Source organism: Colletes latitarsis, unplaced genomic scaffold, assembly GCF_051014445.1.
Source record: "Colletes latitarsis isolate SP2378_abdomen unplaced genomic scaffold, iyColLati1 scaffold0007, whole genome shotgun sequence".
Taxonomy (NCBI): Eukaryota; Metazoa; Arthropoda; class Insecta; order Hymenoptera; family Colletidae; genus Colletes; species Colletes latitarsis.
The window spans coordinates 302763-315000 of NW_027488367.1; positions in this window are offsets into that span (position 1 = coordinate 302763).

Below are 12238 nucleotides of genomic sequence, written 5' to 3' on the forward strand. Positions count from 1 at the left end.
CCGGAATTTCAAACCTAAATCTAAAACTAAAATCAATTAATAAAGATAAGCTATATAAATAGTTGCACATAGTATAACACATAAGGCACTGTTGGTGTAGAGTAGTGGCAGACGCCCACTGCACTGCACTGACAAGTTATCCAAGCAGCAGGACCAACAGGTTACTGGATCACACGACCTGGTGGGTTGCTACACAACGTGTAGCCTATAGCTAGTAGACGGCATACTGCAATAGAATCACAGGGCTAGACTGTAAGCTGGATAGAAGAATAGGTATAATAGAATAGAACAGAATAGAATTAAATGATTAAACGAATAAAGAGGAGATAAAAGGTGGACTATGGCCAAAGGAAATTAGTCCATAAAAATAAAATAGACGAAGTAAGGTGAAGCCAAATTAAACGAAATAGAAGTGATAGATACTACAGAGGTACCTTAATACAATATAGCGACACATGAAGCAACACAGTCCGACAGCATTTTGCAGTTGGTACGGGGGCAAGTCTCCAGTGGTAGACACATAACCCTAGAAGTTGCAACAGGACCCATGACAGGTATTGTTTTAGTTTTAGCTTTATTTGTATTTGCTGTAAATTTTAAATTAAATCTTATTTTATTTTTTTTATTCTTATTCTATTTTAAATCATGTAAGTTCGTCTAGGCCACGGGGACGGGTGACACGAGGCCACGGTGAAGTTCTCTACCCTCTATGCTTCCTGACTTTTTCTGCTCCCACTGAATTTTCTGTCTTTTTTATACTCACGCCTTTCTGTTTCTCTTCTACTTCTGCTTATAGCATCTGTTTTCTTTGTTTTCTTTTTTTCTTTCTTCTTTTTTTTTTTTTTTTTTTTTTTTTTTTTTTTTTTTTTTTTTTTTTTTTTTTTTTTTTTTTTTTTTTTTTTCTCTTTTTTCTCCCTGACCTACCTCACCCCTTTCCTTCTCCTCAACCCTTGGATCACTATGTTATTTGCTTTAAACACTTGTGGTGGGTGCCGCTGCGCTGTGGCCATGTCTACGGCCGGTCACCCGACAGACAGACGGCGGCTGCAGTGAGTTCGTAAATAGTACGCTAAACTGGTACTAGGAGGGTAAATACGTATTGTAACATAAATTGAACATACACTGAGGCGAAGGACACAACACACGTCATATGCCAGATGCCGGCAATAACCGGCGCATACACTCATACATACTTCACACACACTCACGCGTGTAGGTGCAGAATCACAGACAATAACGTTATACAGCCATACACAAGCTCCATGGCAGATACCATGGCAGAAGACACGATGTAATAACTACCTAGGCACCGATATTTAGGCCCAGGAACGCACAGACAATAAGACACCTACATATGCTTGTATAGCCATTTTCCCACACACAATACGATACCTACACGCACACCTATACACGCGCACATACGCATTAACACATATACACAGGCCGCTGGGCATGGCCAACCCAGTGGTTAGATTGTGGCCAACCAATATAATGAATATGATTATGAACAAGGACAAAGAAAGGAATAACGTTACCGGACCAGGGGTTTTCGGAGCCTCAGGTCCCGGCTCGGGTGTTGGTGCTCGGACAGGCCACACCGAGTCGTCATCCGACGACTGCCCAGCGTCCCTGGTTGAACCCGGGCCAGGACGTGGAACACGGTTACCGGGGGTTGCAACGGAAGGGAAAGGGAACGACAGGCTACTGACAAAGGATAATGATTGGGAAAACTACAGGGATAAGAATAAAGGAACGGAGGACCCCTGTGTCATCATTGAGGACCAGGAAATCTTTGTAACACCACAGAGCAGGCCACAAAAAAGGACAGGATCACTGGACCCCTTCGTGGCACGTAGTAAAGTGGCTAGGTCCCCAGTGCGTAGAAGTAGAGGTACCGGGCAACGGGTACCTACTTCAAAGCACACCAACTTAGCTAGGGGCTTGGAGTACGATACCGACTCCGAGCATGAGACCGAAGAGGAAGCTGCCGGACAGGGCAGCTCAGAGGGAGATAAAGTTAAGACGACGATGGCAAGTGTTTTCGCCGGGGTTAAAAGCGTGGGTAGGTACATGGCGGAGACAGAGCATATCAGGCCCGATATAAGGAAAACTATATTCGATGCGTATGTTGACCTTAAAACGCTTAAAAAATATTATAAAGAAAAAAGGGATAGGGAAAGTAGGATGCAGGATGAGCTAGCTGAAATGAGGGAAGAGTTAGGGAAAATGAGGGATAGAGAAAAGGAAAGGGAAAAGGAAATGGAAGAAATAAGGAGGAAGGACAAGGATAGGGAAAAGGAGCTAGAAATAATGAGGGAAATCGAGAAGAAGAGAGAGATAGAGTTGGGGAAAATGAGGGAAAGAGAGGAAGTTAGGGACAAGGAAATCATTGAGTTAAGGGCAATGGTTAGGGTAACAGAGGCGAGAAGGGGGATGGAAACTGGTACGCCGGGCGTGGCGAATAAAAGAAAGAATAGGTCACCTCTGGTGGATGGAGAGATACGGGAGGCTGATAGGAGAGTCAGAAGGAGGGGGACCGACGGTGAGGAGTCTACGGAAAAAGATAGGGGGGGTACTTCTGTGTCAGACGACGGGAGTACACAGGAAGAGGCACCTAAAGTAATTGAAACAGTAAAGAGAAACCTGTGGGCCACCGATAGGAAAGGTAGCGAATGGGCCACTGTTAGCAGGAAAAAGGGGAGAAGGAATGAAGGCAACGGTGGCCGGACACAACAACAGGGGGCGCAAGGACAAGCAGGAGAGGTGGATAAGGTAACTCCCGAAGGGGAGGCCAGTTTGGGAGTAAGTAGGAAACCTGGGACTATCAGAATACAGGGGCCTAAAACGGAAGCAATATGTGTGACTGCAGGCACTAAGACCTACGCGGAGGTCTTTAGAGATATAGCGGGAAGGGCTAAGTCTTGCCTTAGTGACCTAAAAGGGATTAGGAAGTCCAGAAGGGGCGAACTGATAGTCGAATTTTCTAAGCCAGGAAGTGCGGGTAGATGTAAGGAGGCTATACTTAGCAACCTCGGTGAGGACTATAAAGTAAGGGCAATGGTTCCGAGGGTGGATGTTGAAATTAGGGACCTGGACCCCATTTGCGAGGCACAGGAGATACTGGACAGTTTTTGCGGAGCATGCGGGGTCGAGGACAAGGGATCGGTCAGACTAAAGGCCCTCAGGCATACCTATCTTGGCTCACAGATAGCGGTAATAGAAGTACCAGCTGCACTGGCACCCAAAATCGACAAAATACGGAAGGCCAAGATAGGGTACACGTTAGTAAGGGTGAATATTGTCCCCAGGATCCGTAGGTGCTTTAAGTGCCAGTCAATTGGACATATAAGTACGGGATGTACGAAGACCGGGGCGGCTATTTGTAGGAAATGTGGCGATGAAGGCCACGATATGCGGGGGTGCATTAAAGACCCCTCCTGTGTCCTGTGTAAAGAGAAAGGGATTCCTCTGGATAAAAGACGGCACGTGGCAGGGGCAGTTAGTTGCCCGCAGTACAGGGAAGCCCTAAGGAGGAGTAGGGCAACAGTGGGTGGATAGTTTTGCCATCTTCACGCGTATTATGCAAATAAACCTGAATCACTGTAGGTTAGCGCAGGATCTACTACTAAGGGCTGCGGAGGAACTTAGAGTAGACGTGGTGGCGATTTCTGAACCCTATGCTATAAGGGGGGATTGGATCGGGGATATCTCGGGGAGAGCTGCAATTTGGGTTACAGGTTTTAATGGAAAGAGACTCATACAGGACAGAACGGTGAAGGGAAACGGTTTCGTGGCGATAGAGATAGGGGACGAAACGCTGGTCAGCTGTTACTACTCACCACGATATAGTAGTGAAGGCTTTGCAGAGGTCATCGATGAGCTTGAAAGCGCCCGCAGTAATTGGAAGCCTAGGACCAAAATTATGGGAGATTTTAATGCGAAATCCCCGGCGTGGGGTTCCAAAACCATGGATGCTAAGGGTGGAATCCTAGGCGACGCACTCGCCAGGATGGGCCTTATAGCGGTAGACAGTGAGGGTGACCATACGTACGAGAAAGCGAATAGATATTCAAAAATCGACTTTCTAGCGTGTGACGGCATTTCAATTCGTGAGCTCACCAGCAGCAAGATACTCACGAAACTCACAGCATCGGACCACCTATACGTGCTACATGTGTTCTCGGGACCTAGGTTCGTTAGCCAGGCTGAGACGAGTGGATGGAGAACCGGCACACTGGACATCGACAGAATGCTCAGGAAGCTTGACGACGACACAATGGACATCGATACCTCACGGCCACTTAGATGGGATGAAGTGGATACGGTCCTGGATGCATTTGAGGCGTCCTGTGCTGCGTCCATGGAGCCCAGAAGACCGGCACTCTGTAATAGGCCAACCAAGATTTGGTGGAATAGGGAAGTTGCAGAACTTAGAGCATGTACCAACGCTAAACGCAGGAAGTACCAACGCGCGCTGAGGAGGAATCGGAGCGATACGACGCGCCTTGCCGAGGAGTACAAGAATTCCAGGAAAATGCTGAACCTTGCAATAATCAAAAGCAAGGTCAGCGCGTGGCGAGAATTATGCGGGACGGTGGAACATGATGTCTGGGGAAGGCCCTTCAAGGCCGTTATGAAAATAGTCAAACCGCGAAGGGATCTACCGGTTCTCTCCAGTGAAAGGATCGATAGCGTATTGGATGAGTTGTTCCCGACCTGCACATCGGAGGCCATCACGCGAAGGGACGACGTTGCACGGGATGCGCGCGTGGGTTTGCAACTGACGACAGCGGATGAGATCAGGGAGGTAGCTAAAGCGCTCAATGTAAATAAGGCACCGGGTTATGATATGATTCCCGGGATTGTGGTCAGGACCACCGTAGAACGTAGAATGGAGTTAGTAGTGAGCCTCATCAACGGATGCATCCTGCAGGGTGCTGTCCCTAATAGATGGAAGCAGCAAAGGCTAGTGTTATTACTAAAAGAGGGGAGAGACCCTCTGTCTGCATCGGCATACAGGCCATTGTGTCTTATCAGTCATTGGGCCAAACTATATGAGGGCATTTTAAAAATAAGGATATTGGAAGCCCTTGGACCCGAGGGTCTCTCACCTCGACAATTTGGTTTCCGTAAGGGGTGCAGCACCCTGCAGGCGTTGCGTGGTGTCTCGAGGATAGCCGATGAGGCGAAAAAAAAGCGAAAGTACTGCCTCTTGGTTACTTTCGATGTAAAGAACGCATTTAACACCATACCTCATCGGCTCATCATACGAGAGATCACACGGAGAGGGTTCCCCCCCTACTTAGTGCAGATAATTACTGATTACCTTAGCTGTAGGAAAATACTATTTAAAACCAACGGTAGGTGGGTGAGTAAACAGACATGCATGGGGGTCCCGCAGGGGTCAATTATAGGGCCTATACTATGGAACATAGCGTATGACGGAGTCCTAACGCTTAAGCTCCCCGTGGGCTGTGAAAGTATAGGTTTTGCAGATGACCTGGCCTTGATCGCCTCACATCGTAATTTAGATGACCTCCAAAGAATAATAGACGTTAGCATCAGCGCGATACTGATATGGTTTGAGGACAGCAAATTAAGGATCGCACCTGAGAAGACCGAGATGCTATTTTTAAACAAAAAGAGGAACTGCTCGGACTTCCAAATACGCGTCCAGCAGAAAGTGATCAGGCCCGGAGTGGAGGTCAAGTATCTAGGGCTCACACTAGATAAGAGCCAGAGGTATAAGGTGCACATAGAGAAAGTGGTAGATAAAGGAATTAAAACCATGTCGGCGCTGGCACGGATTCTGCCAAATACTGGTGGAGCAGGGCATAAGACGAGCCTGCTGTATTATTATGTGCTTGAATCTATCTTACTGTATGCAGCACCAATATGGGCCCGATGGGCCAATATTGAACACAACAGGAAGAAGCTACAAGCGGCACAGAGTTACGGCCTGATCAGGGTTGTCAAGGCTTATCGGACGGTGCCGCGGGTAACGCTACCCGTAATTGCCGGGGTAATACCCATAATGCTTAAAATCGAGGAGAGGGTCCGCATCATGCATGCAGAAGATGCAGTGAGAGATCTGCTTGGAACGGGACACCCGGAATTTAAGGCGACATGCACGGCGGAGAGGAAAAGGGTCCGTAGGGAAATTATTACCGAATGGCAGGCTAACTGGGATCGGGACGCGACACAGAAGCTGGCATACAGGTGGATCCCGAATATCGAGGCATGGATCGACAGAACCTGCGGGCAGGTTACATATTGGATGACCCAAGCCTTTACTGGACACGGGTCTTTTGCTACTTATCGGAAAAGAATAGGGAAGGCCTTGACTGACCGGTGCTGGTATGGGTGTGATGCCCCTGACACAGTGGAGCACACACTCATCGTGTGTGAAAATTGGAGGTCACAGCGAGACAGGCTCCGGCAAGAGCTGCAGCTCGACGGGGAGCTTAGCATAGAAGGATTGGGGACCAAAATGATTCAGGGGAGGGACGAGTGGAATGCGATAAAGACCTATATAACGGAGATTTTATCCGAAAAGGGCAGACTCGAAAGGGACATGGACAGAAATCAAAGGGCTGGTAGAAGAAGGTTATAGAATGACTGCGGTGTCGGACAGAGAGAAACCCCTACACTTGGTTTTATCTAGGGATACATACAGAGCCAGTTTGCGTCGATATTTACGCTATGCTATAATCTTACTACTATTATTACTCTTTATACCTTATTTTATTTTATTTTATTTTACCGTCAACCTACGCTATGCTATTTTATATCTACATTCATACCTGTAAATCACTCTCTATGTTTTATTTAGTGCCCTTGTGCATACGCTATTAGTCATGATTTATTTATTCTTTCTTTTTCATCATATATATCGCTTGGCTATTTATTGACCCCCCTCGACGTTCAACTCGACACCTATTTACGCATTTTCTACACAATCGATTTCTTATATCCACATACACAGTAGCTATCTATTTATTTATTTATTTACTTATTTATTTATTTGTTTATCTATTTTATGTATTTATCCTATTATTCTACTTTATTCTTTCCACTCTCACTTTTATTATTTTATTCTATATTGCTCGCGTTTGTACCGCTTTTATTTATCTACATATTTATTTACTCGCTTATACTGATTTATACTATTTTATGGTTTGTTGAGTTATTTATATTGCTCACCCACGTTCTTATCCGATAATTAATTGCACCATACTGAACTATTTCATCACCACATAGCGCACACGCGTAACATATGTTACCTATGCTTATACAGTACGGTTTTGGAACACTACCTGATCTCATCCCGCTGGTATACATACACATAAACAGACGAAGTCACCTTCTATATGTGAGTCGGGAGACGGTATGCCTTACGTACGGTACACGACACTTTGATATCTCTTCGACACATATTTATTATACCGTATCCCTTTTACCTACCTTAACTGGAATTTATCTACTTCTCACCTACTTTTTATTTATCTATTTATCTATTTATTTATTTATTTATTTACTATTTATTTATTTATTTGTTTATTAATCTATTTATCGATCTACTGACTCATCTGTGTTTAATCTTATGTGTATGTATTCGCAGATATACCAACTACTTAGTGTTTTCTTAGATACTTATAAACGCTTTAACGCTTTAACTCAATCTAAACGGTTACCTACGTCTACTACCGTAACTATATCTATTGGCCTACAGATTTATTTATACATCTGATTTATCTTATTTATTCTATTTTATTTTACTGTACTCTACGTTATTATATCAGTATTATTTATTTTATTTATACCCTATGGTATTGTATTATATTTCTTCATACATTTTATCTTCTACAACAAATACTATCTCAACCTATATTATTATCACTACTGTTATTACTCTATTGTATTATTTTATTTTATTTTATTGTACCATATTATTGATAGTTAATTATCTAGTCACTTATTATTTTATTTTTATTTTATCTTATTTTATCTTATCTATCTACCTATTATTATTTTATATATACTATGCTATCTTACTCTACTGTCTCTGAGTTTATACCTCACAGTTCAATTATTGTACACTGGCCCGGTTGGTGTATTTAGGTGTATGTGTACCATCATGGGATGTATCGACTTGGCAGTATCTTACGTACCCTCTTAGCTACTTTATTCGCTCTATTTACTTCAGCTTATTTATTTATGCATTTATTAATCTATCTATATGATGCTTACACCTACTTTACCATTTTAATTATGTTAGCACATATTATTTTCATTGCTCTACTTTTATTGTATGTTATCTTATTCTCATACTATTTACTAGGCTAGTCTATTTTCTACCATCCTAGCGATTTAGCTAGAATAGCCTACTTTAACTGCACTCTACATCCGCACACATATACCCCTGGAAATACCGACATAATATACATACGCGTAACCCATATACTCGGAATCTACACACTCGGAATCTACACACTCGACACTCCGATCGCAGTGTACACACCTCATTATATATTAGATCATTCAGTTACATTCACCCTATATACGCCTTCTTTTCTTTCTTTTTTTCTTTCTATTGGAATATGCTCTCATGTTCCATGTTTTTTGTTTTTTGTTTTATGTTTTCTTATATTTTATGTATTATAGACAGATAGATATATATATATACCTTACCATGTACTATTATATTTTATACTATAGTTTATTTTATTTCTATCTTTATTATATCTTTATACTATCTCAACGTATATTCTATTCTATATTTACTTCTACCTATACGTATATCTATCTACCTATACTTACACTTATACTTATATATTGTATTTCATTTCATTCTGACCTTATCGATATTTTATTTCACACAATCTATATAGTTCTATCTCAGTACTACCATACTTTTACTTTTACTTTTATTTTTATTTTTATTTTTATTTTATATTTTTATTCTTAATTATACCTACATAATACTTATATTTATATTTATACTTATATATTATTTTATTATTTATATTTATATTATTTTATATTTTTCCTTTTTATTTCTACTTTGTTTCTTACATTTCTGTTATAACTTTATACATATACATGTAATGCTACCACACGTAGCTAACATAGTGTGATGTACTTTTGTACAAACGTTAGGCAATAAAGGACGCAAGGGGGCATAGTCCCGACCTTTTATGATATAACCCATCCTCGGGCTTCTCCCGACGGTGGGCGAAGTAGTTGAGCCCATGTGTCACCAGGACGTCCCTGGTGGCCTCCGCAGGGCGAAGTAATGCGGAAAGCGGTTCCGCCCTGCGGTGATGGGGGACAGTGGTGGGTTAAAAAAAAAAAAAAAAAAAAAAAAAAAAAAAAAGGTCTGGGTTAATTCTGGGTTAGGTCTGGGTTAGGTCTGGGTTAAGTCTGGGTCAGGTCTGGGTTAGGACTGGGTTAGGACTGGGTTAGGACTGGGTTAGGACTGGGTTAGGACTGGGTTAGGTCTGGGTTAGGTCTGGGTTAGGTCTGGGTTAAGACTGGGTTAGGCCTGGGGTATTTCTGGGTTAGGCCTGGGTTAGGCCTGGGTTTGGACTGGGTTAGGACTGGGTTAGGTCTGGGTTAGGTCTGGGTTAGGACTGGGTTAGGACTGGGTTAGGACTGGGTTAGGTCTGGGTTAGGACTGGGTTAGGTATGGGTTAGGTCTGGGTTAGGTCTGTGTTAGGTCTGGGTTAGGTCTGGGTTAGGACTGGGTTAGGGCTGGGTTAGGTCTGGGTTAGGTCTGGGTTGGGACTGGGTTAGGTCTGGGTTAGGACTGGGTTAGGTCTGGGTTAGGTCTGGGTTAGGTCTGGGTTAGGACTGGGTTAGGTCTGGGGTATTTCTGGGTTAGGTCTGGGTTAGGACTGGGTTAGGACTGGGTTAGGTCTGGGTTAGGACTGGGTTAGGTCTGGGTTAGGTCTGGGTTAGGTCTGGGTTAGGTCTCGGTTAGGTCTGGGTTAGGTCTGGGTTAGGTCTGGGTTAGTACTGGATTTGGTTAGGTCTGGATTAGGTCTGGGTTAGGTCTGGGTTAGGTCTGGGTTAGGACTGGGTTAGGACTGGGTTAGGTCTGGGTTAGGTCTGGGTTATTTCTGGGTTAGGTCTGGGCTAGGTCTGGGTTAGGTCTGGGTTAGGACTGGGTTAGGACTGGGTTAGGTCTGGGTTAGGACTGGGTTAGGTCTGGGTTAGGTCTGGGTTAGGTCTGGGTTAGGTCTGGGTTAGGTCTGGGTTAGGTCTGGGTTAGGTCTGGGTTAGGTCTGGGTTAGGTCTGGGTTAGGTCTGGGTTAGGACTGGGTTAGGACTGGGTTAGGTCTGAGATAGGTCTGGGTTAGGACTGGGTTAGGTCTGGGTTAGGACTGGATTAGGTCTGGGTTAGGTCTGGGTTAGGTCTGGGTTAGGACTGGGTTAGGACTGGGTTAGGACTGGGTTAGGTCTGGGTTATTTCTGGGTTAGGTCTGGGTTAGTACTGCATTTGGTTAGGTCTGGGTTAGGTCTGGGGTATTTCTGGGTTAGGACTGGGTTAGGACTGGGTTAGGACTGGGTTAGGACTGGGTTAGGTCTGGGTTATGACTGGGTTAGGTCTGGGTTAGGTCTGGGTTAGGTCTGGGTTAGGTCTGGGTTAGGTCTGGGTTAGGTCTGGGTTAGGACTGGGTTAGGACTGGGTTAGGTCTGGGTTAGGTCTGGGTTAGGACTGGGTTAGGTCTGGGTTAGGTCTGGGTTAGGACTGGGTTAGGTCTGGGTTAGGACTGGGTTAGGTCTGGGTTAGGACTGGGTTAGGTCTGGGTTAGGTCTGGGTTAGGTCTGGGTTAGGTCTGGGTTACGTCTGGGTTAGGTCTGGGTTAGGTCTGGGTTAGGACTGGGTTAGGACTGGGTTAGGTCTGGGATAGGTCTGGGTTAGGACTGGGTTAGGTCTGGGTTAGGACTGGATTAGGTCTGGGTTAGGTCTGGGTTAGGACTCGGTTAGGACTGGGTTAGGTCTGGGTTATTTCTGGGTTAGGTCTGGGTTAGTACTGCATTTGGTTAGGTCTGGGTTAGGTCTGGGGTATTTCTGGGTTAGGACTGGGTTAGGACTGGGTTAGGACTGGGTTAGGACTGGGTTAGGTCTGGGTTAGGACTGGGTTAGGTCTGGGTTAGGACTGGGTTAGGTCTGGGTTAGGTCTGGGTTAGGTCTGGGTTAGGTCTGGGTTAGGTCTGGGTTAGGTCTGGGTTAGGACTGGGTTAGGACTGGGTTAGGTCTGGGTTAGGTCTGGGTTAGGACTGGGTTAGGTCTGGGTTAGGTCTGGGTTAGGACTGGGTTAGGTCTGGGTTAGGACTAGGTTAGGTCTGGGTTAGTACTGGATTTGGTTAGGTCTGGGTTAGGTCTGGGTTAGGTCTGGGTTAGGACTGGGTTAGGACTGGGTTAGGTCTGAGATAGGTCTGGGTTAGGACTGGGTTAGGTCTGGGTTAGGACTGGATTAGGTCTGGGTTAGGTCTGGGTTAGGTCTGGGTTAGGACTGGGTTAGGACTGGGTTAGGACTGGGTTAGGTCTGGGTTATTTCTGGGTTAGGTCTGGGTTAGTACTGCATTTGGTTAGGTCTGGGTTAGGTCTGGGGTATTTCTGGGTTAGGACTGGGTTAGGACTGGGTTAGGACTGGGTTAGGACTGGGTTAGGTCTGGGTTGGGACTGGGTTAGGTCTGGGTTAGGACTGGGTTAGGTCTGGGTTAGGTCTGGGTTAGGTCTGGGTTAGGTCTGGGTTAGGTCTGGGTTAGGTCTGGGTTAGGTCTGGGTTAGGTCTGGGTTAGGACTGGGTTAGGACTGGGTTAGGTCTGGGTTAGGTCTGGGTTAGGACTGGGTTAGGTCTGGGTTAGGTCTGGGTTAGGTCTGGGTTAGGACTGGGTTAGGTCTGGGTTAGGTCTGGGTTAGGACTGGGTTAGGTCTGGGTTAGGACTGGGTTAGGTCTGGGTTAGTACTGGATTTGGTTAGGTCTGGGTTAGGTCTGGGTTAGGTCTGGGTTAGGTCTGGGTTAGGACTGGGTTAGGACCGGGTTAGGTCTGGGTTAGGTCTGGGTTATTTCTGGGTTAGGACTGGGTTAGGACTGGGTTAGGTCTGGGTTAGGACTGGGTTAGGACTGGGTTAGGTCTGGGTTAGGACTGGGTTAGGACTGGGTTAGGTCTGGGTTAGGACTGGGTTAGGTCTGGGTTAGGTCTGGGTTAGGTCTGGGTTAGGTCT